This window comes from Onychomys torridus, chromosome 4 (assembly GCF_903995425.1).
Source record: "Onychomys torridus chromosome 4, mOncTor1.1, whole genome shotgun sequence".
Taxonomy (NCBI): domain Eukaryota; kingdom Metazoa; phylum Chordata; class Mammalia; order Rodentia; family Cricetidae; genus Onychomys; species Onychomys torridus.
In genome coordinates this window covers 125,400,937-125,424,537 of record NC_050446.1, presented here as the reverse complement: position 1 = coordinate 125,424,537, position 23,601 = coordinate 125,400,937, and the positions used below count along the sequence as shown (strand labels likewise).

The following is a 23,601-nucleotide window of genomic DNA, read 5'->3' as shown; positions in this document are numbered from 1 at the left end:
GCCCACCTCACTCACCAAATGATGCCACCCTGTCCCCCCCCCCCCACAGGGCACCTCTGCCCTCTGTGTCTCCTGTCTTCTTCCTCATTCACCACCAAATACACTAGCCCTCTGTCAATTTTCTGGTACATGAAGCACATATCTAGCACAGGGTCTTTGCTCTGGTTGTCCCTTCTGCATGGAAGAATGTTTACAGGCTAGCCATATGGCTCCCTGCCTCACTCACCTCTTTCAGGTGTCAACTTGTCAATAACCCTTTGATCTACACACCCACCATGCCCTTCTCAGTATAGCAGCCATCACCTCCTAACACATTCAATTTTTCCCCAAGGATTTCTTTTATTTTGTAATTGCATGTGTATCTGTATGTGGGTATGTGCACATAAATCCGATCCTCTGGAGCTGACGTTTACAGATGTTTGTGGACTACCCTATGATGAACATGGGGCTGGGAACCAAATCAGGTCCTTGTCGCTGTCAGCCACTACAGTCCCTGATTACTCCTTTTTAAGAATGAAGTACAGTATAACATAAAGAATAAAACAGAATGGAATGGAGAGTAGTCAAAGTCAGCATACATTACTCAGAATTAGGGAGCGAGACTCATGAAATCCTCACTGATGTGCATATGTGTGTATGTTCGTGTGTGTGTGTGTGTGTGTGTGTGTGTGTGTGTGTGTGTGTGTCACAATTGTGGTGGAAACTATCCCTCTTCCTGCAACTCAAGGTCAAAAGTATCTGAGAAATGTAACCCTGCATGGTGACACACATCTTCAGTCCCAGCATTCGGGAGGCAGAGGTAGGTGGAAGAGGCAGGTGGGTCTCTGAGGCCAGCCTGGTCTACAGAGTGAGTTCCAGGACAACCAAGGCTACACAAAGAAACCCTGTCTCAGAAATAAAATAAAACAAAATCTAAGAAATGACAGTGTGGGACAAGGGACCCAGCTCAGCCCTAATCAGGCCACAGACATCTGGAAGCATCTCTGGTTCCCCACTAGGCTGGGTCTGGCCCCTGTGCCCCCTCCTGCATTTGCCCAAGTACACACTTAAGATCTGCTTAATAAAGGCCATGTCATGACTGCCTAGCCTCCCTACTCTGCCCAGGAGTGGGTTGCCCATGCCCACGGCCTAAACTCAGGGCCTGTTTAGAGACCTGGTTCTGCTGACAGCCACGTGGCCTCCAGCAGCTGACTGTTTGTGCAGTCACCTTACTGATTCTGGAGGTGCCTGGAGCTGATTAGGAGCCCCCAGTGAAACAGCAGAGGAAGCAGGTTCTGGCAGACATGCTGACACTCTGTGTGCACCTGCATGCCATTTTCTCATTCCAGGTCCAGCTGCTGACAGACTGGGGGAGAAACCCCAGGATGGCAAAAGGTAGGCTCCCCAGACTGTTCTCCTATTGCCCATGGGGGAAGACTTGGGCTATCTAGATGCGGGTGAAGGAACTAATGATCCCGTTCTCTGACTCTCGGGCAACGAGCCCTGTGCCAGGCAGCAAGGAGCTGTTGAAGGAGAAAGGTGGGCTTTGGGGAGATTGCCAGCCTCTGTTCAGATAATTGGGGGTTTGAAGCAACTGGATTCAAGTTCTACCTATACCACATCTTTTGTTTATTTGTTTGTTTGTTTGTTTTGTTTTGTTTTTTGAGACAGAGTTTCTCTGTGTAGCTTTAGAGCCTGTCTTGGATTTCTGTCTATAGACCAGGCTGGCCTCAAACTCACAAAGATCTGCCTGCCTCTGCCTCCTGAGTACTGGGACTGAAGGCATGTGCCACCACTGCCCAGCCCTATACTACATTTTTGCTGTGTCTTAGGGCTGAAATTTTCCCTGTCTGGACCTCTTTAGATTTCCAGTCTATCAAATGAGGAAATGACATTCACTATGTGGAATGCTGCTGGGGGCTTCAGTGAAAGGCTGTTTATCCCAAGAACAGGCATATAATAGGTGCTCAATCGTGGCAGACCTCATTTGTGTCGTCTTTGGGTTTTTGTTTGTTTTCTTTGTTGTTGGTGGTGGTGGTGTGTCTGTATGAGTATATGTATGTGTGTGAGTGTAGTACCCACAGAGGCCAGAAGAGGGCATTGGATCCCCTGGCGCTGGAATTACACATGGTTATGTGCCTCCTCATGTGGTTGCTAGGAGCCAAATTCCAGATTTTTTGAAACAACAGCACACAATCTTGATCACTGAGCCATTTCTCCAGCCTCTATCATAAATGTCATCTTTTCTTTCGTTGTTTATTGTTGCTGTTTTAATTTTGTTTGTTTGCTTGCTTTTAGGGTCTCTCTGTGCAGTCCTGGCTATCCTGGACTGTCCTATGTGGACCAGTCTGGCCTAGAAATCACAATGATCCACGTGCTTCTACCTCTCAAGCATTGAGACTAAAGCATGCGTCACAATGCCTGGTGTCTTAGTTAGGGTTTCTATTATTGTGAAGAGACACCATAACCACAGCAACTCTTATAAAGGAAAACATTTAACGGGGCTTAGTTTCAGAGGTTTAGTCCATTATCATCATGGTGGGACATGGCGGCATGCAGGCAGACATGGTGCTGGAGAAGGAGCTACATCTTCATCCCTCAGGCAACAGGAAGTGAAGTGAGACTGGACATGCCTTGAGCATATATGAAACCTCAAAGCCCACCTCCACAGTAATGCACTTCCTCCAACAAGGCCATACCTACCTCCTAATAGTGCCACTCCCTATGAACCTATGGGGACAACAACAACTACATTCAAATTACCAAACCTGGCTTTTTTTTTTTTTTTTTTTTAGACAGGGTTTCTCTGTATAAGTCTTAGCTGTCCTGGAACTCGATTTGTAGACCAAGCTGGCCTCAAATTCACAGAGATCTGCCTGCCTCTGCCTCCCAGGTGCTGGGATTAAAGGTGTGTGCCACCACCACCGGCCTGTTTTGTTTTTTAAGAAGGGGTTTCACCATCTGTTATTCTCACTGCAGCCTGTGTGTAGAATTGTTCCTTAGTGAGACTCTATGACCCAGGCCAAGCACTTCACAATGTCAGAAGTCACAGAAAATACAAAATCATTCCAGGAAGCATTTATTGAACATCTACCACATGCTAGGCACTGCTCCAAGTATGCCATACACACTTACTAATTCAGAGCAACAGCCCCATGAGATACCATAGAGGGATTCATCACGATCAACAACCCATGAAATCATCATCTTTCCTTCACAGATGAGCCACCGTGTCTGTCACTATAAAACAAGTGACTCTGGCCCTCAGCAGCTTGAACAATAGTAAACATTTACTATCTCACTGTTTCTGGAGATCCAAGATCTAGGAATGTCTTCATCGGTAGAGACATTCATCCAAAAAGGGTCTTGGTGATGTGCAGCCAAGGGGTGGCCAGGCCTGGAGTCACAGGAAGCTGGGAGAGCAGAGGTGCCCCTAAGATGATCCTCAGTCTGGGGACTGGAGACCTCAGAACCTCATCTAATTCTCTGCTGGGAGAGTGTCCCTGTAGCTGATGTTCCCCAGAGCGAATGAACCAAGGAGAGTTCTGGTGTCTTTCTCTAACCTTTCTATTATGGTGAAATAAATGTAGAATCAAATTTGTCATCCATAACCTCTTTCTTTTTTAAGAGAGGGTAGCCTTGTCTTTTAGCTCATGTAGCCCAGGCTGGACTCCAACTTCTGATCCTTCTGTCATCTTCTGTCACCCCCTTCTGAGTGGTGGAATGATAGGCATTAACCACCAGCCTGACCGTTTGAAGTGCACAGTGCCAGTCTGTCACCACCTTCCACCTCCCAAATTCTGGGTGGCCACCCTTGGGCTGGTGGTCCTGGGTGATATAAGAAAACAGACTGAGCAAGCCATGGGGAGCAAACCAGTAAGCAGCACCCCTCCATGCCCTCTGTATCATCAGCTCCTGCCTTCAGGTTCCTGCCCTGACTTCCCTCAGTGGTGGAGTGGAGTGTGATCTACAAGGTGAGGTGGGCCCTTCCCTCTCAAGCTGCTCTTGCTCATAGTGTTTATTGCAGTGCAGAAACCCATCTGGGACACACAGCTAGGGTGCCTCATTATCAGGAAGGCTTTTCTCATCTCTTTCTCCATCAAAGCCTGACTTCCTCTGGCCTCCTGCTACCTCTGATGCCTCTCCAGTCATGGCTCTTAGGCCACCAGATTCTAACCTCCGTCTCTCGCACAGCTGATTGTCCTGAGGAGGTGGGAGCCAGGTGCCTTGGACTCCAACCCCGGATGCTTTCTTTTCTAGCTGTGCGACCTCAGGTAAACGACTTCACTTCTCTATGCTTCGTGAACTGGTAGAAGTTACAGCTGGCTCCAGGGCCTGAGTTTGGGGTTAAATGTGTTGTCTTTTATAAAAACCCTTGTCACGCTCAGTTGATGTCAGTTGCCAGTTTCTCTCTTGCTCCCTCCAATCTGGTGCCCATCTTGTCTTGTTCCAAGAGCCCAACACAGAGCCTCACCTAGGACAGATGCTCAGAAGGGCTCTGTTGAGTGAATGATCCTCCATGAATGTGTGTGAGATGTGCTTTCTGAGCTAGGCCCAAGAGAGTCAAAGGATGCTCTTCCCTGGAGTTTGTATTCTCGTGAGGGAAGACGAGAGAACAGATTGCCCCTCGGCACAGCGGAGAAAGTGAGATGGATGGTGGGACACCCTATAACTGGAAATTGTGGCCCTAGAGGGACAAAGCTTCTTGGAGGTGGTGAAGGGGAGATGTGGCTCAGTTGCCACGAGGGAGCTTGTCACTAGATGAGCAGAGAGCACAGCAAACGCAAAGGACCTGGGCCAGGAATGCTCTGAGGAGCCTGTGTGGTTGGAGGGATGGATGGGGGAAAGGCTAAGAGCAGAAGACAGGAGAGGCCAGGGAACCCATCATGCCACCTCTAGACAAGGTGAAGTGCCTATAGCCCTGTCCAAACAGTCAGCAGCAATGGCTGGAATCTAGGCCAGGCAAGGAGTCCCTCCTCCTGAGTCACAGTCTCAAGCCAGAGGCGGTGCTCCCCTGCCAGCACGAGAATACCGCCTGGGTGGCTCAGAGGGCAATTGCCACCATCCATCCTTGTCTGGGCTCCCCTGGAGTCAGACTCTAGGCCCCATTAATATAAATGAGGGCCTTTGCTGACTCAATTCCGAACGAGTGCGGACTGTCAAGATCCCTATTCCAGGAAATGTGGAATTTACATAATGAAAATTAAAAGAGAAACTTGGGAGTGACTCTGTAAGTGCTGCCTGGGTAGGAGCGCCAGGGCCTGGCGTCTGCCGGAAGATGGATGAAGGTGCTGCCAAGGGCTGCTGGGAGCCCCAGACCCCCTCCTTCCCTCAAAAGCAGAGCCATGATAACACCTCACATTCATCAGCACTTGCCAGGCCTGTTCCGAACCTTACTTCTATCCATCACCTCATTTCACTGTGGCAGGCAGCACCATGTCCATCATTTATACGTGGGGAAACTGAGGCTTGTATTGGAGGAGCACCTGCTGAGGTCACAAGCAAGACCATGGAGACACACACACACACACACACACACACACACACACACACACACACACACAGATAGAAACAGCAGCTATCTCCCCCTGGAATGGCTATAAGGAAAACATGAAATAAGAGACGGGCAGAGTCCTGGCATGCGGCTAGCCTGGACCTTGTCTCTTTATTGCTCGTGGTACTAGAGCTGGAACACAGGGCTTCATGTGTGTTGGCAAGTGTGCTGCCCAGCCCTGGGATATGTTGCGTTTGGGTTGGTTTAGTTTGGGTTCCGATTTCTGGTTTTGTTTTGAGGCAGGGTCCCATGTGGTCCAGGCAGACCTCAAACTTATGATGTAGCTGGATTTGAATCTTGATCCTCCTGCCTCTACTTCCAAGTGTGATGATTCCAGGCAGGAGCAACAACACCTTTCTTGAAGTCTTGTCTTTGTGTGTGTGTGTGTGTGTGTGTGTGTGTGCGCGCTTTGTTGTTGTTTTTTGTTTAATTTTGTTTCTTGAAACATGATTTCTCTGTGTATCCCTGGCTATACTGGAACTAGTTTTATAGACTAGGCTGACCTCGAAATCACAAGGGTCTGCCTGCCTCTGCCTCCCAAGTGCTGGGATTAAAGGCATGCACCAACACTGCTGGGCAAAATCTTGTCTTAAAGCAACAAAGTGTGCTCAGACATGTTTGGATTCTGGTCACATGCTGATGAGCTAAGTCAGTGGAAGCAGCCAGGCCTCCCTCCCAGGACTCCGCCAGTGTGACAAGAGTGATGTGTCGTCCTCAGATTCATGCAACAAACACACCACAGACCCAGGGAATCCAGATCACTGATGCCAATGCTGCTTCCAGAATCATCAGTACTAGCACAAAGACCTCCGGGCACAAGATACCCACACCAACAGAGTGATGCTTGGTGTGCACGGAGCTCTGGCTTGTATCTCGTGCACGCCTGGAATCCCAGCACTGGGATGGTGCAAACAGGAAAATCAGAAGTTCGGAGTCATCCTCAGTTACATAGAAAGTTCAAGGCCAGCCTGGGCTACATAAGACCCTATCTTTGGAGCTGGAGAGATGGATCAGCAGTTCGAAACATTGATTGCTCTTCTAGAGGACCAGGGTTTGATTCTCAGCCCCCACATCAAGTGGCTTAAACCTGCTTGTAACTCCAGTTCCAGGGCATCTGATGCTCTCTGACTTGAGAGGGCACCTGCACACATGTGGAGCACATAAACTCATACAAGCACACAAGCACACACACACACACACACACACACACACACACACACACACACACAAATAAAAATGGATACTTTAAAGACCCTATTTTAAAAAAATTCATTTTACTCTCTGAGTTTGGGCATAGGTTCTGGTAACATGGCTAAAGGCACCAAGATGAGAATCATTGGGAAATATGGGACCCACTATGGTGCCTTCCTCTGGAAAATGGTGAAGAAAATTGAGATCAGTCAGCACACCAAGTACCCTTGCTCCTTCTGTAGCAAGACCGAGATGACGAGGTGAGCTGTTGGCATCTGGTGTTACGGTTCCTACATGAAAGCTGCCTGGTGGAGCCTGAACCTACAACATCACTTCTGCTGTCACAGTGAAGTCGGCCATCAGAAGGCTGAGGAACTGAAAAACCCGTAGAAGTGCTACCATTTGAGACTTGCCTGGCCTGCAATAAACGGGTTAATTAATATAAAATTTTTTTTTAATTTTTTGGTTTCTTGAGACAGGGTTTCTCTGTGTAATTTTGGTGCCTATCCTGGATCTCACTCTGTAGACCAGGCCTCGAACTCACAGAAATCTGCCTGCCTCTGCCTCCCAAGTGCTGGGATCAAAGGCATGTGCCACCACTGCCTGGCTTATTGTTTGTGCTTTTTTTGTTGATTTGTGACAGGGTCTCAAGTTGCCCAGGCTGGCTTCAGACTCAATAGGTAGCAAATAATGACCTTGAATTCCTAATCCCCCAGCCTCTGCCACTCAGATGATTAGACAACATGCTCCATGTTCAACAATTTAAATAATGATATCCGTATATGTGCATTTGCACATCAGTAACATCAAAAAGATCCTGAATACACATAAGTGGGGGGTCACAAGAGTGTCTGACTCGCAGATGCACTCAGGCCACTGTGTTGTCTGGATCCAGGAAGTCCCCTTGCATTGCAAACTGTGGGACACGCCTAAGTTACAAGTATAGACATATGCATTTTACCACCCATGTGTCAATAGCCACCATGTGCCGTATGATGTCACACATGCAGACAAAGAAATAGACCAGCTGAGAGATGGCTCAACAGTTAACAGTATATGCTGATTTTGTAAAGGATCCACATTGAATAAATCATGGTCACCTGTAACCCCAAGGCAACTTTATTAATATACAAATAAAATCACATTTCAGTACAAATAAAATATCACCATATTTCCCCTTTTCAATTTTAATAAAAAGAAAAATGGAAAAAAGTTATAACTAATATAAGAAAAACTATATAAAAAAGCCCTCCTCTGGTCTCTATGAGCACTGCACTCAGACACACATATATACATACAAATTAAAAATAAGATAAATCTTCTTTAAACTGGGCATGGTACTATTTGCCTTTAATCCCAGCATTCGGGAGTCAGAGGCAGCTAGATCTCTGTAAATTCAAGGCCAGCCTGGTCTACATAGCCAGTTCCAGGGCAGCCAGGACTACATAGAGAGTCTCTGCCTAAAAAAAAAGATAAATCTTCTTTATCTTTAAAGGGAAAAAAACAAGCCCGGCAGTGGTGGCACACACCTGTAATCCCAGCACCCGGGAGGCAGAGGCAGGTGGATCTCTGTGAGTTCGAAGCCAGCCTGGTCTACAAAGCGAATTCCAGGACAGCCTCCAAAGCTACAGAGAAACCCTGTCTCGAATAATAATAAAAAAAAATAAAGGAAAAAACACAGATTCAAGCTCACATTCCTGCCTCCAGCCCCTCACACTTACTGTTTCCTCCACCTGGAAGGAGGTGGGAACCTCTTGCCTCAAATAACCAGTAACTTCCTCCTCCACCTCCTGCAAACCGGGCTCAGTGTTCACTTGCTCAGTGAAACCTTCCCTCACACACTTGCATCCCTCCCACTGTCTAAAATCTCAGCACCCATCAGCACTCATCAGCACAGCTGTCAGCCCAGCCCGCCCCACCCCTCTTTCTTCACTGGTACTTAGTGCTGTTCAACACGCTCTAGTACCAATTCTCCCTTGGTCACTTTTCACGTCTGCCTCCCTGGGCAGGGGTGTCTGTCTACTCTACCCACTGTATGCCAGCCTCTCGGACCCTGCCAGGCACACAGTCGGTGTTCAGTGGATAATTTTTAAAAGAATGAGAGAAAACAGAAGAAGAGCACCCCACTGCCCCTAGCAGGAAGACAGCCTTAGGCCAAATGTGAGTCCATCTCAAGAAGTAAAGAACAAGGCTGGAGGAGATGTCTCAGCTAGGAAGCACCTGCTGCACAAGCGTGAAGACCCAAGTTTGAATCCCCAGCACCCACATCAGAAAGCCACATGTAAGTCCAATGCTAGGTAGGCAGAGAGGATCCCAAGGGAGCTGCAATGCCATCAGTGAGCCCAGTGAGAGGTCCTATCTCAAAAACTAAGGTGGAAGCCTGGAGAGATGGCTCTGTGGTTAAGAGCACTGGCTGCTCTTGCACACACATGGTGGCTCACAACCATCTGTAACTCATTTCATGGGATGATGCCCTCTTCTGGCCTCTGTGGGCACCAGGCATGTGGTGCACACATACATGTAGGCAAAAACATTCATAAAATAGATAAACCTAATTATATATATGCATACACACACACACACACACACACACACACACACACACACACGCCCACCCCTACACAAAGAACTGAAGAGTCAAACATGGTGAAACACACCTGCAACATCAGCACTCCAGAGGCTGAGAGCAGGGGGTGGAGAATTTGAGGCCAGCCGGAGTTGCTTAGTGAAATTCTGTCTCCAGAAATAAAAATAAAATAAATACAGGAGACACAATGCAAGCTACATTCCAGTGCCATGGTGTCCCTACATGAGCCCTAGGGTGCCATTACTGGCCATCCCTGCCTTATATGGAATGGAACTAAGGCACAGAGAAGTTAAGCCACCTGCTCAACATGTCAGAGCACAGGAGTAGCCAATCAAGCACCCAAGCTTCACATAGACCTCACACACCAAAGTAGACACCCAAGCACCCTGGCTTCACATACACCTCACACACACACACACACACACACACACACACACACACACACACCCCGTGTGGCAACACCAGGCTCTTCTAGCTCTAGGGTGACTCTGAAGAATGAGAATATCTTGCATCACAATGGGTGTTTGGGGTCCCCTCCCTCATGCCAGCACCCCACCTGGCTACTGTAGTCACGTCCCAGTCTTGCAGCAAACCTGAGTCCTTGGTGACGCAGGAAGCTGTGGGCTGGCTGGTTGTCATGGCGATGGCCAGCAGCCCCTGTAAACAGTCTCGCTCCCTGACTGCCTGCCTAGCTCATTTTGTGACCCTCTAAAGTTGACCCTTTCTGGGTGGCCTGTGGGCTGGCAGCCCTCTTGTCTACTCTGTTGCTACCTGTGGGGGTATAGGGGCACGGGAGGTGTAGAAACAGAAAATCTGGGTTCCTCCCTCCCTTCTTCCCTTCCTGTCCCCTTTTTGGCTGGTGATCTTCCCTTCTCCAGGTATCTATCCTTGCTTCACAGAATGGCCATAGGAGCTTAAAAAGCTCCCTCCCTCCTTCCTTCTCTCCCTCCCTCCTTCCCTCTCTCCCTCCCTCCTTCCCTCCCCTTCAGCATGTGCCAGGCAATGGTCTAGATTCTGCAGACATAGCAGTGGCCAGGATAGACCAGCCCTCTAAAATAAGACAACAGCATCTGGGAAGAATGTGTACGCAGGCTGGGGTCGCCCTTCCTGGGAGGCCTCCCTCAGCAATTCAAGCTGGATCAGAATGAGAAGGTCAAGATGCATGAAAAAAAGCAGTGGTCTAAAAAGCAAGCGTGACGTGCAAAGGCCCTGAGGCAGGCATGACTTGGCCTAGACAGAAGGGCTTTCCTTCAGAATCAAGTATTTAACTCTCAGTGTGAATCCTGCCATAGCAGATAAAGGGATAGAGAGCAGAGACGTGGGGGCATTGCTTGAGACGGCAGGAGATACCTCACCACCACCTGCTGCAGGCACAGCTTCCTGCCTCTGGCATGGCCGTCCTCAGCCTCAGTGTCTGATCTGCTGTGCCAAGAGACAGTCAAGGAACAAGCAGAGCAAGAGCAGACTCCAGTGTGACCTCATGACCCTAAGAAACAGGAAGAGCCTTATTAAAGGGCCGACAAGATGGCTCAGGAGGTAAAGGGGCTTGCTGCCAACCCTCACAGTCTGAGTTTGGTCCCCAGGACTCACATGGGAGAAGAAAAGAACAACTTCTGAATGGTGCTTTCTGCCCATAATACTTGCACCACAACACATGCACGTGCTCTCGCTCTCTCTCTCTCTCTCTCTCTCTCTCTCTCTCTCTCTTTCTCTCTCTCTCTCTCTCATGTGTGTGTGTGTCTGACTGTCTCTCTATCACACACACACAAAAAAAATTTTTTATGTAATTTTAGAATATTTTAAAGGAAGAAGGGCCTTTGTCCGAAGTCACATGACTTTGCCTGGCCTGAATTCATCCTTTGGCCCCAGCCACCAGGTGAGATGCTTTGATGGCAGAGAAACTTGGCCCAGACCCCCGGGAATGGGGACAGTGGTGGGTTGGGTCCCTCCTTATGGGCTGTGTGAAAATGCAAACTGGCCACAGCAAGGTGTTTAGATTTTTCAGAACAAGCCACACCTTTTCCACGAACTGATTTTAAAATAGTGACCCAGCCAGGTATGATCCCAGCACCCAGGAGGTGAGGCAGGTGAATTGCCATGAGGGGATTACCAGCCTAGGCTACAGTGAGTTCCAGGCTGGCTTGGGCTACAGAGCAAGACTTTGCACACACACACACACAAATAAATAAATAAACAGATAAATAAACATAATAAATAAGTTCAACTAGTTAGTTAAAATGTTTATTCTAGGGTCATTTGGCTCTGTGGCAGTCAAATAGGGAAGGCATTAGACCGTCTGAGCTGGGCTCTACAAACACAGGGAGGGCCTGTGCACACAGCCAGCTCTGCTCTTACTGGGGTCACTTCCTCAGTACTTGTTGAGTCTGGTAGAAGGAGAGGAAAATGAACGTAAGCCTGGTACCCACAGCTTTATAAAACAGCTAGCCCAGCCGGGCGGTGGTGGCACACGCCTTTAATCCCAGCACTCAGGAGGCAGAGCCAGGCAGATCTCTGTGAGTTCCAGGCCAGCCTGGTCTACAGAGCGAGATCCAGGAAAGGCGCAAAGCTACACAGAGAAACCCTGTCTTGAAAAACCAAATAATAATAATAATAATAATAATAATAATAATAATAATAATAATAAATTGATAAATAAATAAATAAATGACTAAATAAATGACTAAATAAATGACTAAATAAATAAATAAAACAGCTAGCCCTTGTCACTTACTCATCATAGGCCTGGGAGCCAGGCCTCTAAAATCTCACCCATCACCCTCAGGCATCGCTCTGAGGAATCTTGTGTTCCAGGAGCTGGATGACCCTTACTGTTAGCTGGAGAAACCAAGGCCCCGTTCTCCCTTGCTCATTTAGAAAACATCTAGGCCGGTGGTCCGGGTCATGGAAATCGGAACTAGTGGATCAAGGTCAGTTGGTTGTTGCCAATACTGGAGAGAGCAACCAGGGATGTACCTAGAGAAGAACAGGAGAAAATGGAGACAAAGACTGCCTGGAATCTGGGGAGGCCACACCCCAGAGAGAAGCCTGTGGCATCTTTGAATCATGGTGCCAAATGCCCGGGCCTGGCTCCTCTCCGGCGATCCAATTACTAAATGCAGCAGCGTTCTTGAAAAAATGTCTTTCCTCTTATGTAACGTGGCCATGACAAACGCTTGGCAGATGGTGCTGGGACAGGCTTCCCGCAAGCCCAGCTTCCCAAATTAATGTATGGGCATTTAAATGAGCCCAGGGATCCAGAAGGGACGGCCACTTGAGGGGCTGGCCAGGCTTCCACCTCAACATTTGGAGGATGTTAATGGCCGGCGTTGGGTTGAGTTCACTGTAAGCATTGGTCAGGACAGACCTGGTTTGGACCTCCTGGGGAGACGCTATGGGCTTCCCTAAAGCTAGAAAAGGAGGCACCTCTTCTACCCTTTACGTCAACATTTCCCCCAAACTTTTACATCGTCTTTGAAAACGTGGACATGTCTCTCCCTGCCTCCCAGGGGGAAGTGGTTTAGTCACAAACTGTGTCAGCTGCTGGCAGCCAGCTCGTCCACCCCCCACCCCACCCCCCAGCCTTCCTTGCTCAGGGATGAGATCATGCCATTTGGAGGCGATCATAGCTGAAGAATGCTAGGGATGTGGGAAGCCCTCCTCAGAGACCTCCTTCCTCATCACAGGCTGTCCCTGTGGGACGGGCAGGGGCTGGAGGCCAGGTGCAGGCCCTATAGGCTCATCCCCATGGTCCCATGGTCCCCTAAAAGCCACATGTTCCCAGCCCCCAGCTCAGATCTGACACAGTGGGATTCTGGACTGCTGGATGGCACGGTAAGCTGGTCTTACCTTGTTTAGAGCTGGAGAGCTCTGACTTGTCTCTGTTCTGATGGAGAAACTGAGGCTCAAAGAAAGGAAGCTGTCTGCTCAGGCTCATATGAATCCATGTGCTAGGGCAGGATGGGTGGCAGCCCCTCTGCTGTCCATGAAGACACTACTGCCTGGAACCTGTCCACCCATCCACCATCCCCTCCATTTCTGGTCTTGAGTCCCTTTTGGGAACCAAACTTTCTCCACCCTCAGATCATGTGGTTCAAATAAAACTGCCCCCTCCTGCACATCCAAGGGCACACACATGGCTCTATCCTAACCAGTCAGAGCAGTGCATCCCTCCCTCCTACCCCACTGATTCAGATGGCTGGAGCGCGGGGATAGTCAAACCAGGTTGGTCAGTGATAACCCCACTTTCACTTTCCACTTAAATGAAGTGATTAGAATGAGGCCCTATTCCTGTGCTCTCAGCTGGAACAAGACCTGGGGCTGCTGGTAGCCACCTCTGCCACATCAGGATGTGACCACCTAAGAACAGAAGCCATGGCCAAAGGAAGGTGATACAGCAGACTTTGACTCATGAATCCCTGGAGTCAGCCGCACCTGAAAGCAGATTCACCTAGGGATGCTTAACGACGCGGGTTAGTGCATCCCTTCTGCTAAAGTTGGCTGAGTTCTGTCACTCATCCACTAAAAGGTTTCAGCTATGGAGCAAGGCTCCAAAACAGGGTGCTGAGTGACCCTCTCACTGTCCCCAGAAACCCCCAACTCCCTTGTCACACACAACACAGCTGAGGCTGTACCCGTGGGGATGGCTCCCAACTGATGGCCCATGACCATTCTGTGTGCCCCACAGTCTCTGCCTCCTGCTTGGTCAGGAGTAAGCACAAGTCATTTTCAAACCCCAGCTCCACCCAGCATTCCCTGCCCCAAGGCCTCAACACACCCTGTCGGTTTCCTGGGCCTGGCTTGCTTGTTTACTTGCTTTTTTTCCCTCCCTCCTTCCCTCCCTCCCTCCCTCCCTCTTTCCCTCCTTCCTTCCTTTTTTTTAATACTTACTTTATTTTATTTTTTATGTTATTTATTTATTTATTTTTGATTTTTCAAGACAAGATTTCTCTGTGTAGCCCTTGCTGTCCTGGAACTCGCTCTGTAGACCAGGCTGGCCTCAAACTCACAGAGACCCACCTGCCTCTGCCTCCTGAGTGCTGGGATTAAAGGGGTGCACCACCGCCTGTCTCTCTCTCTCTCTCTCTCTCTCTCTCTCTCTCTCTCTCTCATTCTTTCTCTCTTTTCTTCTTTCTTGTTTGTACTGTGATTTTCTTTTCTTTAAACAATCAATTCTTTTTTTTAATTTTATTTATTTTTATTTTATGTGCATTGGTGTTTTGCCTGTATGTATGTCTGTGTGAGGGTGTCAGATCTTGGAGTTACAGACAGTTGTGAGCTGTCATGTGGGTGCTGGGAATTGAACCTGAGTCCTATGCAAGAGCAATCAATGCTCTTAACCACTGAGCCATCTCTTCAGCCCCTGTACTGTGATTTTCTTTTCCTTTGTGGCATAACTCCATATAGCCAAGGTTAACCTTGAACTCGTGATTCTCCAGCCGCCAGTGGAGATCACAGACATGCCCCACTACTCCTTGCTTCATGTCTCTACAGTCACATAGGGGAAAGATCACCTATCCTGCAGGCTGCTTAAAGGAACTGAATAGGGCCGCCACTGCTAGGACCACAGTGGCCCTTAGCAAGTGCTCTGGGGGACTCTGCATGCTCAGAGCCTGGGCCCCAGCCAGGCACTTAGAGTCCACTTGAGAAAACAGAACCTTCACGGAAACTTCAACGACCAATGGAGACAGGGTGAGTGGGACAATCCCCTGCTGGCCCCTGGTGGTGCATCCCTCTGTCCCTCCACCCCAGCCCCTGACCCCAGACTGGCACACAGGTGCACAGGAGATGCCCATCCGGTGACTCACTGCCAGAGTGGGAACAGCCATGAGTTCTGACTCAGACAGGAGAATCAGGTAACAGCAGCTCAAGCCACTTCCTGACCAGGCCAAGGACAGCTGGGTGTGCCCCTCACTAGCATCTCAGGCTTCCTGACCGAACCCTGACCCCCTCACCCCACGACCGCCAGAGCCCCTGAACCGGGACTGTGAAAGGGTTCAACAGAGGCCCAGGACTGGGTATTCAGTAGGTGACCCCCAGAGTTCAGTAGGTGACCCCCAGAGTGGACCTGACAAACATCTCACCAAGTCATAGAAGGCCACATATCATAGGGTTCCATTCATTTGTTGGGTTTCTTTGATTGTTTATTTCTTGAGACAAGATTTCTCTGTGCAACTCTGGCTGTTCTAGAACTCACAGAGATTTGCCTGCCTCTGCCTCCCGAATGGTAGGATTAAAGGTGTGCACCACCACCACCAGCATATGGTTCCACTTCCACAAAATGGCAAGACTTGGCAAATCTGTCATTTAGGGATGACGGGGTCAGAGGACTGAGGGAAAGGTGACCCCAACAGGGAGCAAAGCTGCTGTTCCAAAATTATGTTCTTGTGGTTTGAATAAGATGCTCCCCAAAGAGCCCACAATGGTGGCACACCCATTTAATCCCAGCACTTGGAGACAAAGGCAGGTCGATCTCTGAGTTTGAGGCCAGCAGGTCTACAGAGCGAGTTTCAGGATAGCTAGAGCTACATGGAGAAACCCTGTCTTAACAAAAAAGAAACAAACAAACAAAACAAACAAACAAAAACCCCAAAGATTCATATAATTGAATGTTTGGTTCTTAGTTGGTGAACGTGTTTAGGAAGGATTAGGAGGTATGTCCTTGTTGGGGAAGGTGTGTCACTGGGGGTCAGCTTTGAGATTTCAAAAGCCCATGCAGAGCCGTGTGTGTGTGTGTGTGTGTGTGTGTGTGTGTGTGTGTGTGTGTCCATCCTCCTCTCTCTCTCCCCCCTCTTTTCTGCCTAAACATAATATGTAAGCTTTCAATTATTGCTCCATTGCTGCCCTGCTCCCTGCCTTGGTGGGCATGGACTCACCCTCTGAAACTGTAAGCAAGCCTCCATTCAATGCTTTCTTTTATAATTGCCCTGGGCACGGTGTCTCCTCACAGCAACAGTGACTAAGGTAGTTCTAGTGATGGTTACAGAGTTGGTTGGTATGGAGGGCCGGGAGGTGCTGGTTCATGCCACGGGTGAGCAGTGTGGTGCATGCCTGCGTGGGATCTCCATGAGGCTGACACAGAGCAGCTGACTCCCCAAGAACAGAGCTGTCTCACTGCCAGCAGCCTCTTATGGCTTTGCAGTCCTCTGGGGGCAAAGCCTCCCCAGTGTTTGGTGGATCCTGGTCATCTAACACTCGCTAGCTTTCTGCTAGACCAAGAAAAGGCTTCATACTCAGCATCTTGAGAAGACAAAATGTCTGGCTGTACTTGTATGGAATTTTTGTTTTGTCTTGTTTGGAGGCGGGGTCTCAGGTAACCCAAACTGACCTCGGATTTGCTGAGGATAACCTTTGTGAAAAATCTCAATTGTCAACTTGATGATACCTACAGTCACCAGGGAGATGGGCCTCTGGGCATGCCTGGGAAAAGCTGTCTTGATTAGGTTGATGGGTTAATTGAGCAGGAAAGATCTGCTCGCTGTGGGCGGTAGGTACCATGCCCTGAGCTGGGAGACTGGACTGAATAAAAAAGTGACCTAAGCAGCAATATTCACTCATTCTTTCATTACCGTCTGCTTCCTGGACGCGAATGCCACATGATCAACTGCCGCAGGCTCCTCCGCTCTGCAGTCCCGCCGTGGCGGCCTGCACCTTGACCTGGGAGCTGGAACAAACCCTCCTCCCTTCAGTTGCTCTTGTCTGAGTATGTTCTCACAGCAGCAGCAGAAGTGAAACAACCTGGAACTCCCGACACCGACCCCCACAGTCTGAGTGCTAGGGTCGGCGTGGGACACCACACCTGGCCGCTCCTGGCCTTTTATGGATTTCTTGTTGTTGAGACGGGCTGGCCTCAACCTTGCTCTGGAGTTAAGGACGACCTTGAATTTCTGATCCTCCTGAGTGCTAGGATTCTAGGTGTGGGCCACCATACCCGGTTTGTCTGATGGGACCCCTACTTCCTGCACTCTAGGCAAGCACTCTACAACTGAGTCACGTCCTGGACTATGTTTATTGTCATTTATACCTTGAACAAACATTTCCTCTTGACAGGGCTGAAGAGTTTTCTCTTATATGGAGTCCTTTCTTAGTTTCTGTCACCAAACCCTTATGAATAAGACTTCATATAGTTAGGGCAATGTCTCATTGACTTGTTTTTGTTTTGTTTTTCAAGACAGGTCTCTGTAACAGTTCTGGCTGTCCGAGGACTCCCTTTGTAAACCAAGCTGGCATCGAACTCACAGAGACCCACTGGCCTCTGTCTCCCAAATGCTGGGATTAAAAGCGTGTGCCACCACCATCTGTGGAGGACAATGTCTTACCCTTGTACAAACCAGGAACAAGATCCTAAAACAATGTCCATGGTTCTAGGCCAATGTGGTCGTCAACTTCTGTTCCATGCCAACTCTGCACAAAAAACTGAGAGACTTTTTCCAAAGTTGACTCACAGCTAACATTTCTAAAAATCCATACTATTACACAGGCATCTATATTTCCATTTATATAAAAAAGCCAATAATCAAAGTATGTCAGGCAGCCAGTAGCAAACAGCCTTTCTAGGCTCTGCAGTCATTTGGATAAAGTATACAGTCCGTCATGAAATGTAAGTTTCCTTCTAAAAGAAATGGATGTGGGGCTGACAAGGTGGTTCAGCAAGTAAAGGACTTGCAGCTCAAGTCTGATGATCTGGGTTTGATCCCCGGAAGTCACAGGGGAAGGAGCAAACTGACTCCTGAAAATTGTCTTCTGACCTCCAGGTGTGCACACCTGTGCATGCACGTGTACACTAGCACAGGCAAAAGCATGCACATGCAGATGCTAACACACACACACACACACACACGCACACGCACGCACGCACGCACGCACGCACGCACGCACGCCTGGCCAACTTCATGGAAGCAAAAGGAACAGTATGCCCAAGGACACATTCTGCTTTATCTGTTTTATCAAACAACAAAGTCCCCGAGTTTAGGAACTGATGAAGGAGGCTGAGCCATAGACCAAGGAAGGCAGACTGACCTCTGTGTAGAGGGGGAGATGGCAAGACCACTTAGGGCTGGCCAGGCTCCGATCTCCAGGGGGGCTAAGTACTCAGGTGTGTCTCCTTCGCAAACACTTGCTCACTTACATTTTGGCCAATATCCTATGAATACCACCCACATCTTCAGAGGTAAGATGGGCATGGAATCCTAGCACTGGGAAGGTGGAAACAGGAGGATCAAGAATTCGACTAGACTGGGCTACATAGTAAGACTGTGTCTCAAAAAACAAAAGCCTGTCTGGCATGGTAGCACAAGCCTTTAATCTTAGCACTTGGAAAGCAGAGGTCTGCATAGTCTGGTGTATATATTGAGTTCTAGGCCAGCCATGTCTACATAGTCCCTATTTCAAAAAAAGCGGGGCGGGGAGCTGGAGAGATTGCCCAGTGGTTACGAGTACTCACTGCTCTTGCAAATGAACTGGGTTAAAATCCCAGCACCTACAAGGCCGTTCACAACAATCTCTAACCAGCTCCAGGAGGTCCAACATCCTTTTCTAGCCTCCAAGGGCACCAGGCACACACATGGTACATAGACATACATGCAAGTAAAACACCCATATAATGAAAATGAAAAAAACTTTAAATATGAGCATGGGGGCACACACCTATGATCCCAGGACTCAGGAGATAGAGACACGAGGATCAGGTCAAGAGTTCAAGGTCATACTCAGTTACATAGCCAGTTAGGAGCCCGCCTGGGTTCCATGAGACACTGTCTTAAATAATAAAAATGTAATGAGTAGCTCTGGTCTCACAAGGCCTGAGTGGGGAGGGCTGTGACATACCTACTAGGCACCAGCACGCACTATGAGTGGCTTGGGCAGATGCCTTTTCTGTTTGTCCCAAACTCAAGTGCCCCTGCTGGCACAGCAAGCAAGCACTTGACCAACACAGCCATTCCCCAGCCTCTGTTTCTTAGCTTCTGTCTTCAACCCTCAGACAGCACCTGACTCTGTAAGATTTACTGAATAAATCATCTCATCAGATGGGGTGGGGAAAGCCTGCATGGCAGGTGTCGTCCCAGCCTACAGGAAACCAAGAAGCCAGTCACACTGCTTCTAAAAGTGGGGCCCACTGTAGACCCAGATGGAAAAGGGAGGTTGGAAAGCTCGTGCTCGCCATTGCATTTTGCAGAGGATACTAATTTACAGAAAAGAAGTGCCACAACCATCATTAAAGGCGAATCTCCCAATGCTTGCCCAGCATGCATGACGCAGAGGCAGGAGGATCCTAAGTTCAAAGCCAAGCTTGCCCAGCTGGTGAATTGAAACTAGCCTTGGCTAGGTGAGACCCTGTCTCAAAAAGAAAATTTCCAAAAATAAATAAATAAATAAAAATAATAATAATAAAAAATAAAAATAAAAAAAAAGGGTTGGGGATTTAGCTCAGTGGTAGAGCGCTTGCCTAGCAAGCGCAAGGCTCTGGGTTCAATCCTCAGCTCAAAAAAATAAAATAAAAATAAAATAAAATAAAATAAATAGAAAATTTCAGGCCGGGCGGTGGTGGCGCAGGCCTTTAATCCCAGCAGTCGGAAGGCAGAGTCGGGCGGATCTCTGTGAGTTCGAGGCCAGTCTGAGCTACCAAATGAGTTCCAGGAAAGGTGCAAAGCTACACAGAGAAACCCTGTCTCAAAAAAAAAAAAAAAAAAAAAAAGAATAAGAGAAAAGAAAAGAAAATTTCAAAGCCTTAGAAGAAGTTCCTCATTCCAAGGTATTCGAAATAAGACCCTACCTGCTCCTCATCTCACTTCTCCCTCCCCCAAATCTGTCCCAGAGAACAAGGCGATGAGCAGTGCCCTCTGCTGGAGAGCCTCTTGCTTGCGGAGACAGCGGTGACCACAAGGGGATGCTGCCCCCTGGTGGCCGCACCGCTCGACAGCCCGAAAGCGCAGATAGGCTTCTTCCAGAGATGGCTCAAAGCTGGCTGGCCCCCCCTACTCTGCCCCTCCGCTCCTGCTAGCAGCCCGCGTTGCTGGAAGAATTGTCTTCTGAGGGCTCCGCCTATTAGAGATGATTAGGAGGAGACTCCAGGTTCTTGCCTGAAGCCTCAAAGGCAAACCGCCAAAGGTGCCTGGTCCAGTAGCCACGCCCATCGCCAGAGCGGACCAATCAGGGCTCCCTGTCTTCCTGGCCTCGGTGATTGGCTTAGGGATGAATCTACGCTCCCAGCAAGGGCTCCCTAGAAATTATTCTCAGGGACTGGAGAAAAGGATCTGTAGGATGTGTGCGTGTGCGTGTGTGTCTGTCGAAAAGGATTTGTGAGATGGTGTGTGTGTGTGTGTACGTGTGTGTGTATACATCCCGAGAAAAGGATTTGTGGGATGTGTGTGTGTGCGCGCGCGCGCGCGCGCGCGCACGCGTGTGTGTGTGTGTGTGTGTGTGTGTGTGTGTGTGTGTACGTCCCTAAGGCGTTCCCATTAAGGGCATTCTGGCTACTTCAAGGATAGCTGCTTAGGATAAGGCCAAAAACAGACTCGAGAGCAGAGAGGCACATCTCCCAACAACCTGGTAGGGTTCTCATTTTCAAACATCTATCACAGCAGTGTATTAGTGACGTGTATCTTTGTTGTGAAAAGAACTGAAGCGTTTCTTTTGGCCCACGGCTCGAGGGTGCAGCCCACCACGGCCAGAGAAGTCTTAGCAGCAAGGCTGTGATGCAGCTGGTCCTTACCGCATCTCAAGTCAGGAAACAAAGAGCATGTTCAGCTACCTTTGTCCTTTTTACCCAGTCGGCAACCCCTCCCCATGGGACGGGTCTTCCTATCAGGTCAGCTTAATCTAGACAAGTCCTCACAGGCATGCAGGAGGCTTGCCTCCTTGGAGAATCTAGATCCTGTCAACTTGACAATAATAGCTGTCACAGCCAATAGCCCCTTCAGTGATGTAGTGCTCTCAAGGTGCCCATGTTTCCTCCTGTGAACAGACCTAGTGAAACGCATTTGGGTCATGCCTAAAAGACACACAAGTAGAAGACAGACTAGTTTAGATGAGGAGAAGGGTTAGTGGGAGAGGGGCAAGAGGGGGTAACAGGTGGGGAGAGTGAATGTGATCTAAATACACTATAGGCACATTAGGTTGTGTGCAACTGTTATGCCCAGATTGCAGGGACCCCCAAAAGACCACCATGGAGACTGGAGACTGAATCCCATATGTAAAAGCAAAGAGCCTTTATTTTCAAGCTCTGAGCTTTGTCTCTCCGTCTGTCAGACGCAGCAGCGAGAGCAGAGGGCCCTGAGCCCAGGCAGGGTGGAGCTTTTATCATAGCAGTGGTTGGGGTGAGGGGTTTTCCAGAGCTCAGGACCCTGATTAGCTGACATTTGTCTAGGGGTATCTGTAAAACAAAGTAAGTGTGTGCTAGACTCAGGGACATCTGGCTACCTTATCTAATGGTTGGAATGTTTGGAGTGTCAGGTACTTCCCCTTAGATGTAGGTCCTCCCTGAGTGGGGTCAGCTTATGGCTTTTCCTGGGTCTGGGTGCTGCCTGCCAGTAAGCCTGTCACAGCAGCTGTGTCTGGGCCTCTAAGCCTGTCATGGCAGCTGTGTGGTCAAGCTGTTTTGGGGCCCCTCTACACAACAAACTATTTTTTTCCTACGATTAAATTTCATTATTTATTTGAAGTGATGCCACTGCACACATGTGGATAACTTATGGAGATTGATGTCTCCTTGCATCATGTGGATCCTGAGGATTGAACTCAGGTTGTCAGGCTTAGCCGAGCGCAGCCCTTAACCACTGAACTGTCTGATGTGCCTAAGAAGCACGTTTTACTTAGTGTTTATACAGTTTCTGTCCCCAGGCTTCAGTCTGAGGAATCCTGTCACATCAGCAACCTGACCAGGTCATTCTGTCAAGCAAAATCCCCTCCTGGACTGAAGCCAATGGTCTCCAGAAGTGGCTTTTCATCTTGACATAATGGCAAATGTACTCCCTTGGAACAAGGGCCTCTGGATACCTTGTGTCTGTACTCCAGGCCAGCCTGGATGCTTGCCGAGAAGGGAATTGAGCTGTTGATCTCTGCCCGAGCAGGGCTCTCCCCTGTCAGCTTCCATCTGGGTAATTAACCTGCTGGCAGCTGAGGGTCTGTCTCTATCCATGTCCGTGGGTGGAGTATAGCCATCTCTGGATGCATGCCTGGCTGCTCTGAGAGGTGGCTCCTCGGTGACTTCAGGACAAGCCAACTGAGGTCCTGCTCCGACACAGGAGGTTCAAAGCTCAGGTAAACAGTCCTCTCAAGTATGTCATGGAGCTGGGGACAGATGGAGCTTCTGTTGTGTGTTGGCCACCTGTGCCCTTCTGTTTTTACTGTGTCCGAAATCTCAGTTCTCTGAATGTGATGGAGCTACCTACTTCAGTCAGTCCCCCATGACTATTTCCTCCATCCTCACTAACAGCACCAAGAACTTTCAAGGGTAACCTGGTTTGGCCATTATTATGCAGACAGCATCACACCCACCCCAGAGTGTTAGAAATATAGCATCAAGGTGAGGGTGAGGTTCAATTGGTAGAGTACTTGCTTAGTATGCAGGAAGTCCTGGGTTCTCTAGCACCACATAAGCCAGGTGTGTTGACACAGGCCTTGGGAGGTAGAAGCAGAAAAAAAAAAAAAAAATCATAAGTTCAAGGTCATCCTCAGCACTACGTAGTGATCTGGAGGTCAGCCTGGGCTATGTGAGACCTTATCTCCAAAACAACAGCAATAACAACCAAAAAAAAAAAAAAAAAAAACCCAAACAAACAACCAAAACAACAAGAAGAAACCTTTGTCTAACTCAGTGTCCCCATGACTTTGAGTGCCTGGCACAAGGGACATTTCCTCAGCTGTTTGGGCTGACTATACAACCCAGAATGCATATGGTGCCTTGGACACACTGGCAATTCCTGCCACATGTCTGGCTGACTCAACCAGCACCAGTGAATGGTGAAGTTCAGCAAGAAGCCTGGTGTTTCACTTTCTCTGCGGACGCCAACATTCCAGCTCAGCACCCCTCCCTGAGAGAATGAAGATGGGTGGGTCAGTGCCCTGTAAGGTAGACGTGAGAAAAGTTCTCAAACCAATGAAACATGCTGAATATCTGTTAAAAATGTCTTGGGCGGCCAGGCGGTGGTGGCGCATGCCTGTAATCCCAGCACTCGGGAGGCAGAGCCAGGTGGATCTCTGAGTTCCAGGCCAGCCTGGTCTACAGAGCGAGTTCCAGGCCAGGCTCCAAAGCTACAGAGAAACCCTGTCTCAAAAAAACCAAAAAAAAAAAAAA

At 48.8% G+C, this 23,601-nt stretch overlaps 1 pseudogene; it reads left to right on the top strand.

Annotated features, from left to right (window-relative positions):
• Positions 1–6,841: 6,841 nt before the first annotated feature.
• LOC118581933 lies at positions 6,842–7,103 on the top strand (annotated as a pseudogene).
• The last annotated feature ends 16,498 nt before the right edge of the window (positions 7,104–23,601 follow it).